The sequence below is a fragment of the Adiantum capillus-veneris genome, chromosome 17 (assembly GCF_014529385.1).
Source record: "Adiantum capillus-veneris isolate H3 chromosome 17, ASM1452938v2, whole genome shotgun sequence".
Taxonomy (NCBI): domain Eukaryota; kingdom Viridiplantae; phylum Streptophyta; class Polypodiopsida; order Polypodiales; family Pteridaceae; genus Adiantum; species Adiantum capillus-veneris.
The window spans coordinates 134,629,082-134,655,586 of record NC_140947.1 but is presented as its reverse complement, the minus strand read 5'-3'; the positions used below and the strand labels follow the sequence as shown (position 1 = coordinate 134,655,586).

Genomic DNA, 26,505 nt, shown 5'->3' with positions numbered 1-26,505 from the left:
ACCCTTGTAACCTTTGTAAGAAACCCAAGGGGGCTCCCACTGCAGAGCATCTGGATGCAGAGTCTGAGAGCGAGCACCCGTGGGAGTTGTACTTTGCTCGAAGATTAACATAAAAAGAAATACCGAAAGGGGTGTCAGTCTTTGGGACCAACACCTCTTGGCACGAAACTCCGCCCGGCCGTGTCGAATCAATTGTGAACTGTTTTGGAGTGTCCACGTCTATTACACTTGGTGGTATGGGTTACGGGCTGTTGTGGCAGAGGCTGCTTGGCTGCAGGCTCCCAAGCTCGGGGGTGAGACTGTATAGGCTCTATGGCTGGGAGGTGAGGTTGATGTCGGCTAACTAGGTGTGTCTAGGTGTGAGTTTGGCTTGTGTCATGTCATGTGTGCAGGATGGATTCTGTGAGGGACTCTCTCTCTCTCTCTCTCTCTCTCTCTCTCTCTCTCTCTCTCTCTCTCTCTCTCTCTCTCTCTCTCTCTCTCTCTCTCTCTCTCTCTCTCTCTCTCTCTCACAGGTGGCTCATATTTATTTTTTGTCTACCAGTGATTTGGGACATACTCCAAACTGTTAATGATTGAGAGGGTGCGGCTTTTATCGGAACTTGAGTCAGCCCCCCCCTGCTAATTGCAATAATTGCTAAGCGGTGGACTACTATCTCTAGGAATGTCTGCATGTTCCTTGCACGCTCGTCGCTCTGGTGGACGTAAAACTGCAGAAATCGTCCTCCTGGGTAGGACTGAAGATGCAAGTGGCCTCTTCAGTGCCCTGTACTGGAGCAGTGTCCCCTCTTCTGTGCCATCATCATGAGGCAAGTCTTCCCTGTATTTATGCTGCACATCTAAAGCTTGCTGTCTATGTTCAGTTTATTTTATTGCTGTATGTTGTAAGGGTAGGCTGAATGCACTATTGCTTGCCCTCTTCCTCTAGAACTGCATCTTGAGCCTGTGCATGTAGACAAAGAAAATAGGGTTGCGACCTAGTGGAGTCCTTGCAGCTGAATGATCGGAAGTAGATTGGACAGGCATTTGTGCAAAAATCTGTCGGGTTGGCAAGTGTGCAAGGGGTTCACTTCTAATAGGCAGGGGATTTTGAACCTTTGCATCCTGATTCAATGCCTGTGCCCAGACATTCGCTCTCATTAAAGCTTGACTGAACTGTTTATATATAAATCATGTTCATCTCCTACTGTCTGAACTCCTCAATCCCATGGCTTGCCACTTGCCATTGCTGCCTCCACATGGAAGCCAGCCGTTGCGGAGCTGCTGCGCCCTTCCACACATACAAACCCACAACCTCAAACACACATCAGCACATACACACAGAACTATCTACACGTTCGCACCGTGAATGTGTGATCTGTGTGCCTGTATGTGATTATGCCTTAATCGAAATACATATTGTTTTATCACTCTTGTGTTGGTTGCTGAACGATCATGTATGGAATAGTAGTCACAAGTATAGTGCATCTGGTGGTGTTTAGATCAAACTAGCTTCTTGTAATTTTGTCGCTGCTAGTAAACAGAGAAGGCACACTTGATTTGTACATAGCACAACTCTCTTCACGTTTCAAAGCAACCTCAATCAATAAGTTGTCTCGGTGTTCCCACTGCATGGTAGGCTCGTATAAGCTGTCTCAAGCTTTTGAACTTCAAAGTCATTTTAGGGTGTTGAGTGTGCACCATATCCAATGTGGTTCGCAAGCTAGTGGTTTGTACTTTTTTGTGGAGGAAAACGAGCTGTCACCAACTAAACTTGGATCAACTTTTTAAAATATTCAGTGTGCACTTCATCCAATATGTTAAGCAACAATATGTGTGGTGTATGAGGTGAGGGAGGACCTTGCCTACTCCCGTTGGAAGAAAGTTAAGGTAGTGAGATAAATAGGTATTTAAACTCTGATTACTTCTGAAGGAAAGCGGCTCATCTTTGTGGCATACGGTTATTGATATGGAACTTGGAAGGTAGTGAGATGCATGTGTCAACTTTGCTCACGGAAGTCCATGTACCATTACAAGAGGAGGGAGCTAAGCTATGGTTTTTTGCACCTCTGTCAACTACTTGGTCAACTTCTGATGTGAAATGGTTTTTGTATCATGTTCAATGATATATCATATCAAGGCTCCTAATAGAGGCAAGAGTTTGATACATCTTCCACATACGTTATAAATGGTAAAAATGCTCTAGGATCGTAAAAATAACTGATGTAGTTTTAGCACCGATATTGCATCGTCGTGTCGCCTATGAAACTATATCCTGAGCATCATTTTCAATGCTTTGTCTTCCAGCAGCATTGTTTAAAGGAAAGGTAAGAATATGCGATAGATATCTTGAAATAAATCTCAATTTGGGATTTAATTTTGATGCGAAGCCTTGGGGCAACTTATTTAATCATTGGCTAGTAATAACCATTATCAATTGTTTGTAATCTCTCTCTCTCTCTCTCTCTCTCTCTCTCTCTCTCTCTCTCTCTCTCTCTCTCTCTCGTGTACACGCACAAACACGAGGCTTGGGCTAGCACTTCTGTCTGCCATCCTTGCTACTAGAATCGTTTTAACTTAAAAGTCATTTTAGGGTGTTAAAGTGTGCATCTTATTGAATGTGCAAGCTATTTGTGCTTTTTGTAAAGAGATTTGTTGTCAATGCATGGTTTATTGCATACACTTTTACCAACTTCTAAGCTTCGAATGAAAATAGGATATCAAATAAAACTCAATTTGGGAATCTATCTTTTGCTTGGAAGCTTTGGGGCTGGCTATTAATAACTAGTGTCTAATCTCTCCCCCTCACACACGCCGTGAGGCTTGTGCTAGCGCTTGTCCCAACCATCCTTGCTACCTAAAGCCTTTAACTTGAATGTTATTTTAGGGTGGCTCCTCAAAGCTAGTTGGTGCTTTTATCAAAGTGAGTTTCCTTGGTAATAACAACGCTCGGTAGGTTGCACAAGCTGTTACCAACATCTAAAACATGGACCATGAGTATGCTCTACAATCTGGTGTATGATAAGGTGGACCTTGGCTATTGTTGTTGAAAGCACAAGTCAAATGAGCGAGATGGTATTAAAACCAGTATCACTACTTGACCCCTGCGCTTTTGTGGCAAGAGGGCTATCAATGTCAACCTTGCCTACTCCCTTCAGAAGGTAGTGAGACGCATGTGTTGAAATTTTGCTGACAAAATGTGTCCTAAAAGAAGCAGGTGATTGATTCTTCACAGAAGAGCCGAAAAGGCAATGGCTCTCTATATGGCAGTTTCCTATTCCCTTCATGTGCGTAGAAAGTTGCCAACCCATTATCTTGTACATGGATATTTTCTTTATCAAGCTTTGTACATCTTTCACGAACTAACTATAGAAAAAATATATTTGATATGTTATGAACGAGGATGGCTAAATATTGATGGATATGTGACATGAAGCTCTTCTATGACCGGCTTTGATATTGCAGCTTGTCACCTATCATATTGATCTTCAACCCTTTGGTTCCACTATCATTGGTAGGACTATAGGATAATTATTTTTAAATAATACTGAATTTAGGAATCAATCTTGATGCGAAGCCTTGGGGCAACTATTGAATTATTTTCAATGTTTGGCTTAAAACATTCACACACTCTCTCTCTCTCTCTCTCTCTCTCACACACACACACACACACACACACACACGCACACACACACGCACACACACACATGGCCTTGTGCCAACCATCCTTGCTACTCAATATTTTAATGGTATATTTGCCAATGCTCTTGTATATCCTACCAACACCTTGATCTTCAATTTTATCAACACGATTTGTGCCTTCGCAATGTAAAAATCCTAGAATAGATAAAAATGGTAGTTTAAAGAGACCTGTCTTCAAATATTAATTAAGAGATTGTCCCTTCCAATTTGTTTGTTGAAGTGCGTGCTACCAGAATGAAACCAATCTTGATAGAAATGTACTTACCTAGATTCCATCATAAATGATTGATGTCGCTCTACTACCTGTAAGGGCGGGCCGTGAATGTCCTTCTCGAAGACGTCTTGTAGGTCTGTCACATCTTTTTTGTTGATGAAGAACTTCCGAAACTCTGAAATTTCAGATTAAAAAATATTTATAAATTCAAATAATTTTGAATAAATTAATAATAATAATACACAACATACGTGTAGGTAGTGATTCTTTTGGAACAATTCCCTTTAGAGTAAATGCTCTTGGGGAGGTTCCAACTGGCCAATTTCTGTCATACTCCTTTCCGCGAGCAAGTTTTCTGATGCACTTATGAGCTTTAAACTGGGCAACTGTGCACTCATCATGCCTCATAAGAAGGCCCCCATGAGTGGTCCGCCACACGGCTTTACGGACGTATGGCACCTGCAAAGATATATTTTTCCAAGTAAAGTTATCTATACTTGCAGGTAATAAATTTCTTTAAATTTGAACACATTACAAACAAACAAAAAAAATTATAAATACAAGAAAACATAATTAGTCACACAAGAACAGAAAAGAGGAACCCTTTCATGATGAGAAAAACAAAGAAAGCACACAAAAAAAGACAAAAATAAACCAAAGCAAAAGAAAAAACACACATTCAACCAAAACTTTAGCAATCCACTTACTCGACACACACTCTCTCTCTCTCTCTCTCTCTCTCACACACACACACACACACACACACACATACACAAGCACACACATCCACAACTAATGAAAGCAATGGACTCTTACAAAAACAAGCATCAAACTATATGATGAGTGGGCATATATAATAAACTCCTATTAAACTTGGTACCTACAGCTTTGAACGTAGTGAAAGAAGAAATTCCAAAAGTGAAGTGTCCAACCCACTATCCTCACTGAGGAAGGACCTATATCCTCACTGAGGAAGGACCTAAATCCTCAGTAATTATCTTCTAGAATTGGGAGTTATCCACGAATTAGCTATAATCAAATGGCATAGCTAGATGAACACTTTCAAAAGAGTTTACATATAGAGATTACACATCAGGTTATAGAGGCTCTTCATGCAACTACCTTTCTCCCCTTTGGGATATAGGAAAAAGGGTAGGGGAATTAGGCCTAAGAATAGCTGGTATGATCATAAGTGTCAAGAGTCTCGAGCCAAATACATAGAGGTAGCGATAATAGACACTACACAAAGACAAGCAAAGACTACCTTGTGGCGTTTCGTGAGGCAAAAGAGGAGAAGCCTCCTCGTTGTAAAACACTTTATGTTGTGCTCCTTTGAGATTGTCTTAATCCCAAAATCCGCATCATGATGTTCACAAAAATCTTCTATTGATGTATCGAAAAAGAAAAACTTGACGAGTGTCCTTGCATTAAAGTCCTCAACTAACAAGATATCTCTCATTCTCGAGTATAGTTATCCCTCCTGATCCTCTACTAGTGTCTTCTTTCTAGTCTCTGATTTCCATATATACTAGTTATCCCAAGTGTCTTCTTTCTAGTCTCTGATTTCCATATATACCTGTAGTAATAAGTTTCTATACATAGGATTATATCTCACTTTGGATCTAGTGAGATTGGGCCTTGTTTAGCAGTGGATTGCTGGAATACCAGCCTTTCCAGCTCTTTGAGAGACTGATACGAAAGGTGATTTCAGCCAGCTAGCGAGAATCAATGAAACTTTTCGACAGGTTTTTAGCACAAAGACATGTTGGATGTCGGAAATTAAGCTTGATTTTAGCCAAGGGAGTATTCAAATTTTATTGCTTCACTCTAGGCCCCAAGAAGGCTTTCTGGATCAACTCGTTCCCTTGGCTGAAATCAATGGCTGAAATCAAGCTGGGGGAGAATTCAATGCTTCACTCTAGTACCTCCTCCTCCGGCACAATATTTGCAGTTTCCTCTTGACAAGCTTCGTGACATTCTTTCGCAGCATCCTCAACAGAATCTTCAGATGTTGCAAACTTTTCAACAATTTTTGAATTACATGTTACCCCCTCTGATGCCCCATGTGGTACCTCTTCCTCCGTCACCAAAAAGTACAAGAGCTTCCAACCGGCAACCTTCCCAGCGGTCTGTTCTGATCCCGGACTTAATAGCCACTCCCACCTTTACTTCATCGCACATTAGGCGCGCTCTCGTCTTCACCGCTCTGTCTTATAGGGCATAATCCATTAAAAAATCCCAAGACATGGCGTTCATGGATTCAACATAATATTTGCAATTTCTTTTGGATGAGCTTCGTGCCATTCTTTCGCGCATCTTCAGTTGCATCTTCCGATGCTGCAAAGTTTTCAACAATTTTTTAACTACATGTTACCCCCTCTGATACCCCATGTGGTATCTCCGCCTTCGGCATCAAAACACAGCAACTGTCCCAACTGTATGTTCCGATCAGGGACTTATTAGCCTCTCCTACCCTTACTTCATCGCGCATCGGGCTTGCTCCCATCTTCACCGCTTTGTCTTACAGGGCATAAACCATAAAAAAGCCCCAAGACATGGCGTCCATGGATTTAGCCGAATATTTGCAGTTTCTTCTCGATGAGCTTCGACATCCTCAACAAAATCATCAGATGCTACAAAGTTTTCAACATTTTGTCGGTTCCGATCGCGGAATTATTAGCCACTTCCACCCTTACTTCATCGCACATCGGGCGTGCTCCCGTCTTCACCCTTCTATTTTACAGGGCATAAGTCATAAAAGAAACCCAAGACATGGCGTTCATGGATTCAGTTGAAAACCTGCAGTTTCTTGTTGATGAGCTTTGCGACATTCTTTTGCGGCATCCTCAGAAGAATCTTCTATGTTGCAAAGTTTTCAACAATTTTGAATTACATGCTACCCTCTCTGATGCCCCAGGTGGTACCTTCTCCTCCGCCACGAGAAAGTACGAGAGCTTCCAACCGACAACCTTCCCGACTGTCTGTTCCGATTGGGGACTTATTAGCCACTCCCACGCTTACTTCATCGCGCATCGGACGCGCTCCATCTTCACCGCTCTGTCTTACAGAGCATAAGCCATAGAAAAACCCAAGAGATGGCGTTCATGGATTTAGCAGAATATTTGCAGTGTCTTCTCGACGAGCTTTGCGACATTCTTTCGCGGAATCCTTAGCAGAATCTTCTAACGTTGCAAAATTTTCAACAATTTTGAATTACATTTACCCTCTCTGATGCCCTAGGTGCTACCTTTTCCTTCGCCACAAAAAAGTACTAGAGCTTCCAATCGGCAACCTTCTCGGCCGTCTATTCCAATTGGGCACTCCGTCTTCACCCCTCTCTCTTACAGGGCATAAGCCATTAAAAAACCCAAGAGATGGCGTTCATGGATTTAGCAGAATATTTGCAGTTTCTTCTTGACGAGATTGGCGACATTCTTTTGCGGAATACTCAGCCGAATCTTTCGATGTTGCAAAGTTCTCAACAATTTTTGAATTACATGTTACCCCCTTTGATACCTCACGTGGTACCTCCTATGGCAACCTTCCCAGCCATCTATTCGAATTGGGGGAGGCTTCAGGAATATGGTGCAGCCATCTGACCCTGATCCAGTGTAACTTCCGTTGCCCCCACTGCCACCAGGCTACAATGGTTGGAGCCCCGAGGGATACCCTTATTACCCATACCCGGGATGCGTGCCTAACCAACCCAAAGATTTCAAGGACGACAGTTAAATTTTTTACTTTTTTCGCGGTGAAAGATCTGAAGAAAGCATTGCAGTTCCTACAACAATTGGACAATATCTAGCTTATGAGAACTATACAAAAGAATCCAAGATTTCTCGAGCAGCAGGATTTCTTAAAGATAATGCTATGCAGTGGTGGAGTTCAATCGCGACACAACCGCATGTGCCAAGGACCTGGCAAGCTTTAAAGGCAGTATTTGCACGAACTTCTATGTTTGAAGTTTGGATTTTGGCAGAATGGGGCAATTTCAAAATGCTTGCCACAGAGACCATGTATGGCTATACAAAAGGTTTCTTGACGTCTACCTGCCGGTATCCTTCTTTAGGTTTGTTTCCTTGGAGGCCCAATGAGAGCGATACACCATTGGACTACCATCACCATTGCAAGAATATTCTCTCTCCAAGCAAGTCTCCACCATGCAAGAGCTTATGGACCATGTAGCGCTCGGCTACAAACTGATGAAGGGAAAGCTAGAGTTTACCACAGAAGAACCTCCGTTCACTAACCACAACTCTCGACAACAACGAACAACTTCTTGAGAGACTCGTGAAACCGAACCTCAAAGGCCTCGTTGACACCTCAACAACGAGACACCTTATTACAAGAAGGTGGATGTTTTGGATGCTTTCAAACATGACATAACTATTTTGATTGCCCCCAACACACAGACAGACCAACGGAGCCCACTCGCACCGACGGTTGACAGAAACCCAAGACCATCTCCAACCAAACAAGCTAAACCGGCCATTGGATTAGTACACGACATCTATGGAAAATGAATGGTGTCGAGCATATGGCAAAGTCAACGGCTTGAAAGCCCTAATTTTCTTTGACACAGGAGCTACCAAAAACTTCATCCATCCAGAATCCTTGAAGTAGATGCACTTTAATTACGATGCAGAGGGTGGAGAAATTGAAATTGAGCTAGCCACGGGGCAAACTCAGAAAGTGGTCTCGCTCATTGATGCTCTTCATGTTACTATCCAAGGTTATCATGGAAAAGTCGATGTCCACATTATGAAGTTGGGCAATTGTGACGTTCTCTTGGGCATGCCTGACAAAGTCGACGATGCAGAAGCGTAGAGAGAGAAAGAGAGAGAGAGAGAGAGAGAGAGAGAGAGAGAGAGAGAGAGAGAGAGAGAGAGAGAGAGTCTCCTGAACCAATCAACCTCGGTAATGAATAACTAATGTATATACAATGGAGGCAAGGGGTTGCTTCTATAGCAACCTTAGTAAATTGCCCTACCCAGACTTTGACAAATAAGTAAACTGAATACCTAAAAGCCAAAAGAAATAATAAGATCACATTGGGCAGCTCACGTGAGATGCCAAAACTCAACACCCTCTTTTCATCTCATAGTGGACATCACTAGTGAGACCAAGTCGATGTAGAAGCTACCATGGATACCCTAGCACCGGCCGGGATACTAGATACACCTCGGTTTTGCTACCCTCAACTTTGTACCTGAAAATAATGCCATCTTGAGCATCGGTTGCCTTTTAGAAATGTTGAACCGTAGACTATACTACGTCCAATAATCCCCATTCGTGAACTCTGAACACATCACATCCAAAAGAGAAATGATGTTTGAAAATGCTTGTTCATACTCATGGCCCGGACCATTGTGGTTATTTGGGGGAGTATCGAATGATTGAAAAGTGTTGTTTTTACTCATGGCTTGGACCTACATGGTTGTTTATGGGGGGAGTAGTGGTTACTCTCAGCACCTCCAAACGACGCAGGCTACGGTCTGGGAGGGCCGTTTGGTTGTAAAAGGCCTCTACATCTCATGGCCTAGACCTTTTTAGGTTATTTGCCGGAGTGATGAGGGAGTCGTTGAACAGCTCATAGCTCGAACCAGGATGGTTATTTGCCTGGCGGGGGGGAGGGGTTTCATTGGCGGCTTTATGTTTTTGTCTTGTAACATATGCATATGTGAGCATTGGTGTTGGTTTGTGATGTGCCAACCACTCAATATTCCTTATTGGATGACATCTTCTTGGAAGTCAACAACCCAGGATATCAAGAGTTTCGATTTGGAATGAGACTCCTTATTGGATGAGATTCTTCTGGAAAGCCAACGACCGAGGAAATCAAGAGCTCCGATTTGGAATGAGAAAACTGATTGTCCCTTGGATTGTCCCTCAAAATGACCCTCGAAAATTTTTGCGCTAACTTGAGTTGTTCTGCAGATATGCTTTAACCGTGGACGATTAATTTCTTTCAAGGAGGAGGGCTGTCACAAATTGCTGACGTGTCAAGCCACTGAAGAATGGAGCCGACTTGCAGATCCCGACCAAGGAGCCTAAACCCTAAGTAAAGAAGCAGAAGCAGCAGAAGAAGTTTTATCAACTTGAAAAGTCTTGCCGAGTGGCCTATTTTTGAAGAAGTCTTACCAACTTATCGGACCTAAAGAGATTAAAATAAAGCAAGACCCGCTTACACACACATAGAGATGCATAAAGATGATGACGTGGCAATTGGACGTGTCACAGGCTCGGGCACCCCATCTCTAGAATCTGCCGCGACATGAGAGAGAGATTCATTGAAAATAATTCGCAACTTAAAAAAATAGTTCAATTTGAGACAACACGGCCCGACTAAGTTTCGTGCCTAGAGATATTGGCCCCAAAACCTGGCGCCCCTTTCGGTATTTCTTTATTTCATTGCTCTTCGACTTTGCGTCCAGATGGTCTGAGAAGTGAGGCCCCTAGGGTCCTTTTATTCTTACAAGGCATGCCAAAAGCAGTTAAACTCAAAAGAAATTGGTTCTTAAATCAATAATCCCAAAATCATCTTAATTACAAAAGCAACTCGCTCCAAAAACTACCAAAAAGTAGCCAATACAAAATATGGAAATTCTGTAGGATTGTCAGCGCCAAAAGGGGGGCCTAACCGTACAACCAACCATGTCAGGGAAAAATCTGGGTGTTCCATACTGCTTGTCACGTCAGCTTGTCAGCGGAAAATCTGGGTGAACCTGCCACATCATCACTTTGAGACATAACCCCCCTCTTGAGAAAATTGTAATCGCCCTCTATTATACCTGCAAAACAAACAGAGGCCATAAACCAGTTCAACAGACACTGACTCTAAGTACCGGCGCATTAGCCAACACCAATCCAGCACTTGTACAAAGGCGACCATCACATCACATCAGATCACATTCACATATCACATAGAATCATTCCAAATCTCTGACCATGACTGCCAGGAACGTATTTAGTAATCACATCTAGATCTACATCGGATCTCACTGATGTTGGAATAACTAATTTCCATATTGCGATCATGTCTATAGAGATTTTTGACTCAAGTATTATCGTGTGCAAGTAGTCATTCACCTCAAGCACTGTCGTGTGCGAGAAATCATTTTCAGGGATCCCAAGTCGAAGTACTTCTTTCATGAAGTCATCAAGAAAAATACTATCAACCCATCAGTATCCCTGAAACCCAAAGCTAAATTAATCACTTTATTCCATCGAGGTAATATGTGACAAAGGAGTGGAGTAACTCCTCTCTTGTGCACTCCCACCTGCACCAGATTCAACCCACTAATCTGTGGGAACTCTTGGAATAGCCACTGTCAGACCAAAGGCGTCGAGGTAAAGTTCCAAATCCGAGGAGTATCTGCTAGGTCCTCCCTCTCCATTCATTTCGCATTCAATGGCGGATGGTTCTTATCTAAGATCCACCATTCACTTTACCTTTCTCTTTCCTCTCTTAGAAAGTCAGATGTCTGTTCGTGAACGAGTATCTTCTCGCTCTTTTTCAATTCATGTTCATCCGAGAGCTATCATCGCTCCAAATCCATCATCATCATCTCATTCATTGTCGTGTTGTATGCTCACAAATAACAGATTCTTTCATACAACATTGGTTTCATCCAAAAATTCAAAATCTTCTTCCGATAAGTCTTATTTCATAAATTCATACAACAAAATAATGTTAATTCATCCATAAGGTTCTATCTCAAATCTGTTCTGGAACGCGTATCTCCTCATCACGTTGTATTTCCATTCTATCAGTCATCCTCATTCTTGTGCCTTGTGGGGGCACCGTGCAATGATATGTCCTTGTTCTTCACATTCAAAACAGTTTCCTACTTTGAAATATTCATCTCTTTGGTCTTCTGTCAACCAAGATCGTGCATGTTTCTGCTCTTATGTCATTCGAGTTCGTGTATCTGTTTGTCCTTTGTTTCTGTTCTGACTGGTCGAAGGTTCATCTAATAGGTAAATCAAGTTACCCGAATGCATAGCGAATCCCCGCTTAGCATTGTTGAATAGACTTTGACTTCTTCTCAAGACACTAGTCTCGAATTTCTTTAGGAAGTCCACAACAAAACCTCTCAATCTGTTTCTTCAAACTGAGCTTCTTGAAAGAAGAGTTCAGCAGGAAAGTATCCCAAAATCTTTTACAATAGTCATCCAAAGTGTCGCCTCTTATCATTCGAAGATAGTATCAATCGGTTCTCACATCTCCCTCATACTCTTGAGTGAGCCATGAAGAAATAAAGAGTTTCATGAATTTTAGCCACTTTGTCGGCACTTGTTTCCTTAACAAGAGAGTGAATCACAATGTCCGTGCACTGCCTTTCAAAAAGGATGTTGCCCGTCTGATCTTGGAGTGCTCTGTATAGCGGCCTCGAAAAAATGCTATATAAAACTGTTGGATAAAGGCTAAGGTTTTAGGAGCATCTTGAAACCTTGAAAAGGTTTCAAACTTTACCGGTTGTCCACCTTCATTGAATTCCTTGGCCTTCTTGCCCTTGTCATCGAGAAAATCATACTGATTAGCTCTGTGAAAGTGCTTTCTTTTTTAAATTAAAATGTATAGTTCGTTTGTCATTTCTTGCCCTTTTTGTCCTCGTCACTTGAGTCAGAAAAGGATAAGCTATTCGAGCTGTCAGAAGAAGATGAGGACGAATTGGACAATGCTTCAAAGCATTACACACTTCTTCTGTTTTCTTCCTTTCTCAAAAGAGGATTTTCGGCCCAAGTAACCCGGGAAATCAGCTCCCTTGTTAGGTTTCTTTAATTGCTTCTCCTTTGACCCTAATAGTTTCTTGACTCGCTTTTCAATAATGTCCTCGAGTTCATCTTTAGTAAACATCCATGGGATAGGAAGTTTCTTGGTTGCCGGTTTTATTGGTGACTCGATGGCTTTCTGCCAATGAGTATGCACTTCATCCATCAAGTACCGGGTCAAAAATATGGCATCCCGTGGATCCTTGGCAAACTGAAGCATCCGCCTTGCGCACTCTTCAACCTGCTGTTGACGTTGCATCTCCATGAGTTCATACTGTGAAGATCGAGGTGGCATGTACTCGTTCCCTGCTAATCCACTTGAATTTTTTGTACCGCCTCCCGCTTTGGAGATGGCAGATAGAGTCGTCTGGTTCTTTTCCGAATTCATATGTAATATGGGATTCTTTATCGCTTTATGCCCTATAAGACAGAGCAATGAAGACGGGAGCGCGCCCGATGCGCCATGTACGCAGGGTGGGAGTGGCTAATAAGTCCGGGTCGGGGAACAAAGATTCTTCAATAACAATTTGCAAAGTGGCTAAGAAGTCCGAGGTTGGCACGAAGATTCTTCAATAACAATTTCCAAAAGTCCCCAAGTGCCATGCCTGCTGTTTGATAGGACCGGTAAGCTTTGAGAAAAGAACACACCTTATGCTTTGATACCACTGTGACAGGCTTGTAGCTGGCGTGCGGCCATTGGAAATTGCCACGTCGATGCTATAAAAGCTGACCCTCCCTGTGTGCATGATATGCAGGCACCCCAATTCTAGAATCTGTCTCGCGACATGAGAGAGAATCACTCAAAATAATTCACAACTTTAAATCACTATTCAATTCGAGACGACATGGCGCGATGAAGTTTCAAGCCCAGAGATATTGGCCCCAAAACCTCGCATCCCTTTTGATATTTCTTTATTTTATTAAATAATAAATCTTGAACAAAGTACAACTCCCGTCGAGGTCCTCTGCTCTCAGACTCTGCGTCCAGATGGTCTGAGAAATAAGGCCTCTAAGGGTTCTTTTATTCTTACAAGGGATGCCAAAAGCAGAGCCCCAAAAGCAGTTAAACTCAAAAGAAATTGGTTCTTAAAGCAATAATCCCAAAAGCATCTTAATTACAAAAGCAACTCGCTCCAAAAACTGCAAAAAAGCAGCCAATGCAAAATACAAAAATTTCGTACAGCTGTGAGCACAAAAATCAGGCATGTCCGTACAACCTACCACGTCAGCCTGTCAGTGGAAAATCCCGGTGTTCCGTACTACTTCCATGTCAACGTCCGTACTACTTTCCACGTTAGCCTGTCAGCGAAAATCCAGGTGAACCTGCCACGTCATCAGTTTGTGACAGTATGGATGCTTGCGATTTGCACTGACAAAGTCACGTGGCAACCTATACGGAATTTGGTGATTTGCGCTACTGAATGCTCACGCAGCAACAGTTGTACGGAATTCCCATAGTTTTGCACTGGCTGCTTTTGGAAGGCCACGTGCTTTTAGAACTTGAATGCTTTTCAAGGCCAAGACCTGTAGATATGTGATGAGGACTCGGTCTCTGGCACGCTTCGATGAGAAGGTATAGAGCTCTATAAGTAGCCACAGTGTGTTGGTGCCAATCCGTCATGACATCGGCTTCAAATTCATTTGATAGCCACACAAATGCAAACGTTTTCTTGAAGTATACCCATGTGGCGGGTGCCTGTCCTTGCATCAACAATGTCGTCCACCATGTAAGCGCATTGCCTTTCAAGAAAGTGGCAGCTTTCCTAACCTTGGAGACCTCTGTAAAATTCTTCCCTACATAAGGTCATACTTACGGGGAATGGCCATTTTCAGGTTCCTGTTCCCCGTTCCCCATTCCCATCCCAATTTCTTGTTCCAGATCCCCGTTTCGTGTTTCAAACGTGAGTATGTGAAACAAGGAACGGAATTTCATGCATGTCCCCGTTCCCTATTTCCCATTCCGATTTCTCGTTCCGGGTAACTATGCATAAGCTGTATCAAATTGTTGAAGGAAAGTAAAGAGTGTTTGCCTTATCCTCAAAGCCATTGAAAGTATCAAACTTTATAGTTGCTCCACCTATTTTGTATGCTTTTGGCTTTTCCAGTGGTCCCAAATTGTTGTAGAAAAGCGTTTGCAACATGGGCATTGTAGTCGAGGCCCCTTGGCCATTGACATTTTGCATCATTGGTGCCATATGTGGCTGCTGGTCAGAAAAACAAGCCATGTCAAAATTGCCTTGTGGCACCCAAAACTGGCCCCGGTTACACTGAAACCCTTGCTGCATGACAATATGTCACGTGCACATATAACCCTATGTGTACGTGGACAAGCTACTTCATGGCATGGGTTCAATTCAGTTAGATTAGGAAGTATTCTTGCACTTTTGTGAGTCTGTTCGCAGACCGTGCATGTCCACGTACCCTATGTTTACTTGGACAAGCTACTTAATGGCATGGGTTCAGTTCAGTTAGATTAGGATTTGTTGTGGCACTTTTGTGAGTGTGTTCGAAGACCGTGCATGTCCAGACACTTAGAGTAGATGCATATCCTCTAGTTGCACAGAGCATGATCATCAGATTTCCATCAGAACCCATCAGTAGCATTTTTACAGTGAATAGACCTATTTTCCCTATTTTTGACATTTTTAACTTATTATTTTTAAGTCACTTTTGTTGGGAACTGGGTAGGGCAATTTAGCAAGCATCTATATAAAGAAACCCATCACTAGCATTCATGGGCAAAAGAGGCAGCAAGAACCAAGGTTCAACAGGCACCTTCTCAGCAAGAGTCCCCCCTATCAGCAAACCCACACAACTGTACATTGGTCAATTGAAAAGCCCACTAGAGGGGCATAACATACTGCCATAGGGGAGAGAGAGGGCAGTGCGTAGCGTGCGGGGCATCACTCCTGGCACCGCACTGTACATAAGAGGGAAAGGAAGCACTCCATAGCTCTCAACCTGTGACAAAATGCAACTGAAGCCCTCTCGCAGCTTAAAAATCAGTGCCCATTTTTCTGTAGGAGGAAAGTCCATGAGAAATTGACACTTGGCACATTTACAAGCATTTTCCCGTTCCAGGTTCGCCGCTTAAAAATATCATGACCGGTCGCCCAACTGACTTCGCGGCAGAGTTGTAAAATGTTCCCTTAGTCATACCGGAGGTAATGACGCGAACACATTTTCAGGTCCCAAAATAGCAGTTCTCTAAATTTTAGGAGATGCTGCCATTGTATCTTTCTAGGTCATCTGACCCTCTTTGTACACTGCAGCTATACCAAGAACTGAAATGTAGCCTCTATAGCAAAGGATTCCACTTTGGCTAACCATAGTCCTTGTCCAACCTTAGTGCTCTCTTGCCCTCAGGCCTGGACTCCCTCTGAACAGTTCCACACTAGCTATGCAATGCAGGGCAGTTAGATTTCTCGAGGGGTGTTTCCAAAAAGTGAAAATGAATAAATAATAAGAAAGAAATCAACAAAAAGGATAGATAGTAGTCACACATTGGTGATACTTGATGCACGGATTGCCCAGCTTTTTGAGGCGCAAAAGAAAGCCAAAAAGCACGGAAAAAAGTAGAAGAAAAGCACTGACTTCTCGGGATATTTGGGTCGTCAATCAACTTTTGACAAGGCAAAGAAACAGAAGAAGCGTGTTCGATTTGAAGGAGTACCCAATTCTTCTTCTTCTTCTTCTTCTGACAGTTCTTCTAGCTCTTCAGATTCGAGCGAAGAAGACAGAAAAGGTAAAAAGCGAAGGAAGAAACAAAGCTTCGGAAAGGGAAAGAAAAAGGCAAAGAAGGCTAAATCTCTCCCAGAGCCTGATAGTTCTACTGAGGACTCGTCTACAGACAACTCAGATTCTGATGATGGAAACTTTTTGAGACAAGAAGAATTTTTACAAAGCCAACCAGTATGACTTTCTCGAAGATAAAAGCAAGAAAGTCCGTGAGTTTAAAGAAGGTGGCCAAGCACTTAAGTTCGATACTTTTTTCGGGATACTCCGATGCTTTGAAGGCTTTGTCTTTTATACAGAAGGTTGACATCGCTTTCGCGGGAGGATGCTATTCAGAGCACTCCAAGATTCGGAGAGTTGCCTCTTATTTTAAGGGGAATGCTCGCACTTGGTGGTCCACGCTTCTCTTAAGCAAGACTGTGCCAGTTACATGGCTGAAATTCAAGAGGCTTTTTATTTCTTCTTGGAATTCAAGAGCCAGTTACATGTACGAGCTGCTTGGAACCATCTTCGGATGACCAAGAAAGATACAATCAATGCTTATTGTGAAAGATTCTGGAGCTCTTTTCTACCCGCCTCTTCATTCAAGAAGATCTCGTTCAGAGATCAGATTGAGCGGTTTACCTTGGGTCTACCTATAGAGATCCGAGATCACTACTTGGAACGGAAGTCAGCTTCTATTCAGGAGTTGATTGAGCGGTTTACCTTGGGTCTACCTACAGAGATCCGAGATCACTGCTTGGAACAGAAGTCAGCTTCTATTCAGGAGTTGATGAGTCATGCGAAGCGGGGCTTTGCCATTCACTCTGGCAGTCTGACCTACCCCACAGATGAGGCCATTACACAATGAGCCGAACAGACTTCTGGGAATGAAAGTAGCAGGAAAAAGAGAAACACAGAGAAGAAGGATGCACGACCCAAGCTTACTCCTCAGGAGAAAGCTCGCTTCATTAGAGAGGGGAAGTGCTTTGGATGTGGGGAACATGCACATATCTCCGCGAAGTGCCCTAAAAAGGCATAGAAAGAACAGAATGATAAGAACGACGACAGGCTTGAGAGTTCGAGAGTAGTTGAGGAACGTGGCAGAAAAGGCAGATAGAAAAGCAGAACTGGTACCACATGGCGTGGGATTTGCACCGAATCAAATGAATGAAAGTACAAAATTTTCCGCTTTTTGGGGCAAAGTGAAGGATCAGGAAGCTCTTTTGAAGGAGCCAAGGCCACACGCGGAGGTAGTTCGACTGGCACCCGGATGGGATGTTGCCATTACACCGAGCATTGGCAAACTTCGTTTGCAATGACAGGGGTAGTGACGTTCTACTCGGAATCCCTTGGTACCACCAGAACTACGCCGTGGTTGACTATCGGGCCAAGAAAGCGACTTTGACAAATGAAGGGCTCAGAGATTGTACTTGCTGAACTTCAGTTTCTTTACTCATTCTTTTGGGAGAGAACTGAACGATGGATAAAGGTTGAATATGTTTTGGCCTGAACAAAAGAACGCCAAGATTTTTTTCTCCACACTCATGCCGATTGCTTTTTAGAGGGCCTGAAGATCAGACCATTGACCTGATACTTGGAAGCACGTCACCGAACCGGCCACCTTACCGTGTGAGTCGAGTACAGATTGAAAAGATTATAAACCCAGTGAAAGACCTCTTGGAAAAGGGTCTTGTCCAACATAGTACTTCACAGTATTGCTCTCCGCTGTTGTTGGATTTGAAGAAAGACGGATCTTGGAGAATGTGCATCGATTATAGCGCTCTCAACAAATGACCATCAAGAACAGATTCTCAATTCCTAGGATCGATGATATACTCGACAGGTTACAAGGATGCTCGTGCTTTAGCAAGATTGACTTGAAGAGAGGATATCATCAGATCAGGATAGCGCCGGGAGACGTCTACAAGACAGCTTTTCGGACAACTTTTGGGTTATTTGAGTTTTTGGTGATGCCTTTTGGCTTAACCAATGCTCCTGCGACATTTAACCGAATGATGGACAGGATTTTCCGAGAGTACAGGCTATTTGTTGGCACTTTCTTTGACAACATCATTGTTTTTTCAAGAATGTGGCAGAACACAGAGATCATCTGCTTCAAGTCTTTCAGGCATTACGAGATCACAAGTTAGTGATTAATGCAAAGAAAAGTGAATTTTTCCTACCAGAGATATACTTTTTGGGGACACTTTGTCTCAGCAACAGGAGTGCGAATGGATCCGGCCAAGATAGACACTATCTGTGATTGGCCCGATTTGAAGAATGTCCATGAAGTTGAAAGCTTCTTGGGACTGTGTTCGTACTACAGACGATTTATTCAAAATTTGGAAAAGGTTCCTTCCCCTTTGCATATCTTGACACGGAAAGGAGTCCCTTTCTAGTGGGGATCCACAGAAAGGGACTTCCTTTTAGACATTGAAAGAGAAACTGACTACAGGACCAGATTTGACTTTGCCGGACTTGCAAAAGTCATTTGAAGTATGTTGTGATGCTTATGGTCGTAGTTTGGGTACGGTATTCATGCAAGAAGGCCATGTCATTGCTAATGAGAGTCGATTGTTCTCTACGCCGGAGATTACAACACAAATTTATGAGAAAGAGCTTTTGGTGGTTATCCATGCTCTTACTCAGTGGCGGCATTACCTACTCGGAGCGGATTTTACTGTCTTTACAAACCATCAAAGTTTGCGCTACTTCTTGCCACAGAAGCAGCTTTTGAAAAAGCAGATGCGGTGGGCGAACATCTTGTCACAGTTTCACTTCTAGATTGTCCATGTGTAGGGACAGAAGAATGTGGTGGCAGATGCTTTGTATCGGAAGCCGTTGGTTCTGGCTATTTTCGCGATACATCATAGGAGCTTAGAGGATATGGTCGATCAGTATGCCACAGATACAGATTTTGCAGATATTTTCACACGGATACGGGATGGGGAGACAGTAGTTGGATACTCCCTTCGGGAAGGCTACTTGATGAGAAAGACTATGTTGTGCGTTACACACCGTTGCGGGAAAAGGTTATGACTGAATGCCACCGTCCACCTTTTACGGGTTACCGCGGCATTGCTACCACCATGAAGGGGTAGAGAGATACTTCTTTTGGTCGAGACTCAAAAAGGATGTGGAAGAGTTTGTGCGCAGTATGCCAGAAGGTCAAGTTTGACAGGCATAAGGCACAGGAATTGTTACAGCCTTTACCCATACCCACCCACCCCTGGGAAAATATTGAAATGGATTTCATTTTTTATCTCCCGAGAACACAGAATGATCACGATGATTTTCCGATTACATGGCACGTCTGAGACGATTGTCTTTGATAGAGACCCCAGATTTATGAGTTTGTTTTGGAAGACGGTTGCAGCTCTCGTCATCGTTCCACTTGTAGACTGACGGGCAATCTGACATTGCCAATTCAGTGGTTTTAGATTTATTGAAGTCTTGTTTCTCGGATCAGAAGACTCAATGGGAAAAGAACTTACCTTTGGTGGAATTTGCCTACAATAACACGATACACTCTTCGACGGGGAAGACACCATTTGAGATTGTTGAAAGTGTTGCGAAGGTTCCATCCTTCCTGAGCACGAAATATTAGATATTTGAAGCGGATGAATATTCGCGAGATTTGGATACGGCTTTTGCGAAGGTCCGCGAGACTTTGCAGAAGTCTCAAGAACGATAGAAAAAGGCAGTGGATCGCCATCGTCGCGACTTGAAACTGAAGGAGAATGATTGGGTGCTCTTATGTTTTAAGAAGGCACGCCTACGAAAGAAAAAGGGAAAGGAGAGGCTTTTTCCAAATCTTAGTATGTGATACTACGGCTCTTTCCAGATTACTGAAAAGATAAATGATGTCTTCTTTCGATTGAAATTGCCAGATACTTGGAGGATTCACAATGCATTTCATGGGAGTCTCTTGAAACCTTTTAAAGGTGATGTGCCTGATGATGGGGAGCCTGATGAGCAACCCGAAGTGGAAGAAAATGAGGAGATCCTTGTTCCTGAACAAATTTTGGCACATAAGGATACAAAGAATAAGGGTAAAGTCCAAAGGCGGTTCTTGGTTAAGTTCAAGAACTATCCTGCATTGGATGCGAAGTGGATGGAGGAGGAGGACCTAGCAAATACTCCTCAGATTGTGAAACTTTACCTCGATGCTTTTGGTTTAGCATAGTCTACTCCAAATGGAACCCAGAATTCAGCTTGGCCAGAGATCTGGTTCAGTGGGATACACAAGAGGGGAGTCACTCCACTCCTTTGTCAACACATGCCTTGATTTAGATACTAGAGTCACTGATGTCTCTTTGAGCTTCAGGGATACTGAGAGCTGACAGTATTCTGTTGTATGACTTTATGAAATGGAATTCCTGATTATGATATTGATTTGTTCTTGACTTCTTTTGAGTGCAGGAACTGATAGCCGAAATGACTGCAGCATTTTGGTCTGATTGATCTCGAATAGACATGGTTGCAATAGGGGTTAGTCAATCGGACATCGATGAGGTCCCGATTGGACCTAGATGTGATTGGTAGCTACATTGCCGATAAATCATGCTCTAAGATCCGAATGAATGTTAAATGTCACGTGATGTCCTGTGATGTTGTGTGATGTGACTGTCGATTTTGTACATGTGCTAGATGTGTGTTCCTGGTTTTGCAGGCGTAATCATGGTTGATTACAATGCTTTCAAGAGGGGGGTATGTCACAAAGTGATGATGTGGCGAACAGTAGAAACCCTAATTTCTGGCTGAAACCCTAAAATTCTTGCAAACCCTAAAATCTTCCAAAAACCCTAATTTGCGGGAAACCCTAATTTCTGGCTGAAACCCTAATTTCAGCAAACCCTAAAATCTGTCGTGATGCTGACGTGGCAACTGGTACGGAATTCCGGAAATTGCGCCGCAATTTGCGCTGACAGCTTTTGGGCGATGCTTTCTGCTTTTTCTTGCTTTTTCCACGCAAATGGGAGAGAGAGAGAGAGAGAGAGAGAGAGAGAGAAGAAACCCTTTGCTTTATTTTTAAAAGCTCAAGAGAGCTTGTGAGATAAAGAGCCTTGCTTTTATTTTTAGGCTTTCGATTTTGAAGCTTTTGGGGCTTTGCTTTTGGGCATCCCTTGTACTTTTAAATACGTGGTGAGAGCTTCACTTCTCAAGGCATTGTTCGAGTGTTTCATTCGTGATGCTTTCCTATATTTTAGTCACCGTCCTTATGTGATCTCTTTTAATAGGCATGACATATTGTATGATGAGCATGATTCACTCATGAATGAGCACGAATGTATGCGGATTACTCATGAAAAAATGAAACGTTTGCATTCAAGGAATTTCACATTCCCAGCCTCTTCCTTGGCATGACACAATATCAGAAAGAGCACAAGAAGGATTGAGCATTAAGCATCGACAGTTCTATTGTGATTTGCCACAGTTGATAGATTTAGATCAGAAAGACAAGTTTCGATTCCATTGTTTGCATGTGTTGGATGGACGGCTTGGCACTCTGTCACTTTGTTCATCTACATTGCATGCACAGTTTTTTCGAAGGAATGGTACTTTTCCTGTCACTTTACATGGAATGGGTATGTTCATGTTTTTGTTTTGGAAGTGGTCTCACGAATTTTTCATCCTCGGAGATTCTTGAAGAAGGTAGACGCATGACTATCGACGAAGATGAAGCATTGAAGGAGCCACAGATGAATTTGTGTCGCTTTCGGCGCTGCCCAAAGAAAAAGGCATTGCAAACCTTTATGAAGTTTAAGTATCGCATGACCCATGCATCAGAGTGGGCCGGCGAAGAGTCCTTTCCAGGATTCTAGACGATGTTGGCGATCTCCCTCGACGCCATACAGTTCGGTACGAGTACCTCACTTTGAAAAGGAGGGGATGCCACGTGCACATCTAACCCTACGTGACGTGGACAAGCTACTTCATGGCATGGGTTCAATTCAATTAGATTAGAAAGTGTTCTAGCACTTTTGTGAGTCTGCTCGCAGACCGTGCATGTCCACGTACCCTATGCGTACGTGGACAAGCTACTTCATGGCATGGGTTCAGTTCAGTTAGATTAGGAAGTGTTCTGGCACTTTTGTGAGTGTGTTCCCAGACTGTGCATGTCCAGACACTTAGAGTAGATGCATATCCTCTGGCTGCACACAGCATGATCATCAGATTTCCATCAGAACCCATCAGTAGCATTTTTACAGTGCATAGACCTATTTTCCTTATTTTTGACATTTTTCACTTATTATTTTTAAGTGACTTTTGTCGGGAACTGGGTAGGGCAATTAAGCAAGTATGTATATAAAGAAACCTAGTGCTAGCACTTATGGCCAGAAGAGGTAGCGTGAACCAAGGTTCATTAGGCACCTTCTTAGCAAGACTCCCCCCCCCATCAGTAAACAGGCACCTAGCGTTTTGTAACTTGCAAAGCCTAGCGTTTTTGCATGACAGAACCAGCCTTGGCGTTTAGCATTGCAGATCAGCCCCAACGGTAGCACGACCAGCAGAATCCTTGCGTTTTTGCTGCAAACCCCCATTCAGCCCTAGCGTTTCTCTATGTGATCCCTTTTCATAGGCATGACATATTGTACGATGAGCATGATTCACTCATGAATGAGCACGGATGTATGCGGATTACTTATGAAAAGATGAAATGTTTACATTCAAGGAATTCACATTCCATGTCTCTTCCTTGGCATGACAAAATAAAAGAAAAGAGAACAAGAAGGATTGAGCATCAAGCATCGGCAGTTCTATTGTGATTTGCCACAGTTGATAGATTTAGATCAGAAAGAAAAGTTTCGATTCCATTGTTTGCGTGTGTTTGATGGACGGTTTGGCACTCCGTGACTTTGTTCATCTACATTGCATGCATAGTTTTTTCAAAAGGAATAGTATTTTTCCAGTCACTTTACATGGAATGGGTATGTTCATATTTTTGTGTTGAAAGTGGTTTCAGGAATTTTCATCCTCGGAGATTCTTGAAGAAGGTAGACGCATGACTATCGACTAAGTTGAAGCATTGAAGGAGCCACAGATGACTTTGTGTCGCTTTCGGTGCGGCCCAAAGAAGCAAGCGTTGCAGACCTCTATGAAGTTCAAGTATCGCATGACCCACGTATCAGAGTGGGCCGGGAAAGACGCTATTGGCGATCTCCCTCAACGCCATACAGTTCGGTACTAGTATCTCACTTTGAAAAGGAGGGGATGTCACGTGCACATCTAACCCTATGTGTTACGTGGACAAGCTACTTCATGGCATGGGTTCAATTCAATTAGATTAGGAAGTGTTCTGGCACTTTTATGAGTCTGTTCGCAGACCGTGTATGTCCACGTACCCTATGTGTACGTGGACAAGCTACCTCATGGCATGGGTTCAATTCAGTTAGATTAGGAAGTGTTCTAGCACTTTTGTGAGTGTTCCCAGACCGTCCATGTCCAGACACTTAGAGTAGATGCATATCCTCTAGTTGCACACATCATGATCATCAAATTTCCATCAGAACCCATGAGTAGAATTTTTACAATGCATAGACCTATTTCCCCTATTTTTGACATTTCTCACTTATTATTTTTAAGTGACTTTTGTTGGGAACTATGTAGGGCAATTTAGCAAGCATCTATATAAAGAAACCCAACGCTAGCATTCATGGGCAAAAGAGGAAGCAGGAACCAAGGTTCAACAGGCACCTTCTCAGCAAAAGTCCCCCCTATCAGCAAACCTAGCGTTTTGCAACTTGCAAAGCCTAGCGTTTTTGCATGACAGAACCAGCCTTGGCGTTTAGCATTGCCGATCAGCCTCGGCAGTAGTAGGACCAGCACAAGCCTAACGTTTTTGCAACAGATCCCCATTCAGCCCTAGCGTTTTTTATTTGCAGATCGGCCTCGGCGTTTTGTAGATCTACTGCGACGGAACCTAAAGATAGACAAGCGTTTTTAGTTTTCAGCAGTTAGATCCTGCAGTAGAAGTCCCGAACCTCATAGATCTCACCTTCCCGTAGCAGACTCTCGCCGCACGGTCAGATCCAACGTAGTTTACAGTTTCAGCCCGGAAAACGTAGATTTCAGCATCTGCGTTCTTAGCGCGGCGTCGTCGCATCATCGCCATCGATATCGCCACCGACATAGAGTCAGAATTCAGCAGATAAAGATTTGCTAATTTCAGCCATTAGCATTTTCAGATTTCAGCCTGTCTCGCCATTGTTGACATCGTCGGCAAGTCCAAAGCATTGTAGAGATTTGTGCAATCAATAGTAGACCGTCGCCATAGAGAGTGGGGCCTTCGGAGGAGGGTTTGACAATATACTAGTGTCGTATTCTTCTCTCGCTATCTCTTAGTCTCATGCACCTTCACTCACAGTGTTTATCCACTTTGTTTGTGATCACTTGCACTCTTTCATTAAAGGAACGGAAGGCTCTCCCTGCCGTAAGTAAAGGAACCCTTGAGCACAGTTCAGAGCACTCATCTTGAGCAAAGTTCAACATTCACTTCCATTGCACCTTACACAATATTTCCATACATGGGGTTTGGCATCATGCCTTGCATACCCCCAAATAGTGGTACTAGCATATATTCCTATTTTCCAGGCGCATAACCGACCATGCTCTGAAACATTGATCCGCCCCCAAAATACCCAAGATATACTGTGGTGAAAAAACTTGTTGCATACCCTGGAAACTCATTTAATACAACATTTGGACTATGAAAGGTGGTGGGCTGAATTGGCAAAGCATGTGGAATAGGCGTCCTAACCACCTGTTCGTGGACAAAAGGAAATTGTCTTGGAGCCCCACGTGACTCTGCAACATGTGAGTGCTCCCCACCCTGCTGAGACGCACAAGGAACCTGGTCTTGAGCCTCAAGAGGCTCTACCGCATGAGACGGTTGCCTTGTCTCTTGTTACACTAATGGCGCTTGCAAAAAATTTATAAACCTAGGATTTTGCGCCAACCAAGAAAACACATTCACAGTGGCAACCAATTGTGTTCTGAACGCATCCTTGTCTAGTTGCCCAGTCATAAACTCTTGACCTTGTGGAGCATTTAAATCAACAAAAGGTACAGACAAGGGTGGCCTGGAACTCTTTCCGTGCTCAAACACCAGAAGAGGAACAAACTGTTTAACCTGTGAGGAAGAACCCTCTTCCCTGGCGTCGTTTGTCCTGTCAACCATAGTGTAATTCCAAGTTCCTGTGCTTTGTGTCTACGTTGCAAACCGATCAAGGCTCACTCTTTAAGAAAAAAGTGATTTTGTCCAGGCGACAAAACCATGAAACCGGCCCGTGGGGCGGTAGACTTTAGCTTTCACCTGATTCTTTACTTGAACTTTACGATATAGAGGAACTTCACGAATAAACCTATGACTGGAATTAAAGCTTCACACAAAGCACAACCTGCCACCTAGAGCACTACCAAGTAGACAACAACACCTTATAGGCCCCAAGGACTAGAGCCCCTTTCAATATTTCTTTTTTCTTATTGCAAATAGACAATCTGAACACTTTCACCTAACTCTCACCAAGCTGTCCAAACTTGTCCATGGCTGTAATTGCAGGTTTTCGATCCAATTTCTCCAACATAACAGCGCAAAAACCTTTGTAGGTCAAAGTACATGTCAAGGACACTTTCCCTTGCGGTTGGGAAGCTTTCCACTGAGCTACAGGTCAATTTCAGCATGTTGTAATCATAGTTACACGGAACGTGGAACGGGAACGGCGCTGAACGAGAGGTTTAAAAACACCCAAATAATGCAACTTTTAGCGTTATGTGTTTGAATACAAGTAGTACTAGAGTCCTTTGACTCTAATACCCACAAAAAGCACGATTTGAAGACCATTTAACCTTATTATGACTTGTTTGGGAAGTGCGGTACCGCGGTCATGATACATACACAACAAACACAATGCCCACACACTTAACACATGCAATTACAGATTAGAGATGTCAAATAATTGCAAGAGTAGAAGTCAGAGATAAGACTTGAAACTTTGAAAGTTGAGCCATAACATTGAGCAAAATACAGTTTTCGCTTAATTTTGGCTAACAAGGCCCGCCAAGGTGCTACAAAAAAACCAAAGGTGATATATACAATAATGAGACTATAAGGGGGG

The 26,505-nt window shown here is 43.1% G+C and overlaps 1 pseudogene; it reads right to left on the bottom strand.

Annotated features, from left to right (window-relative positions):
* The window catches only part of LOC147438129 (putative chloride channel-like protein CLC-g), a 28,132-nt pseudogene extending 15,074 nt beyond the window's left edge, over window positions 1–13,058 (bottom strand).
* Between the last annotated feature and the right edge of the window lie 13,447 nt (window positions 13,059–26,505).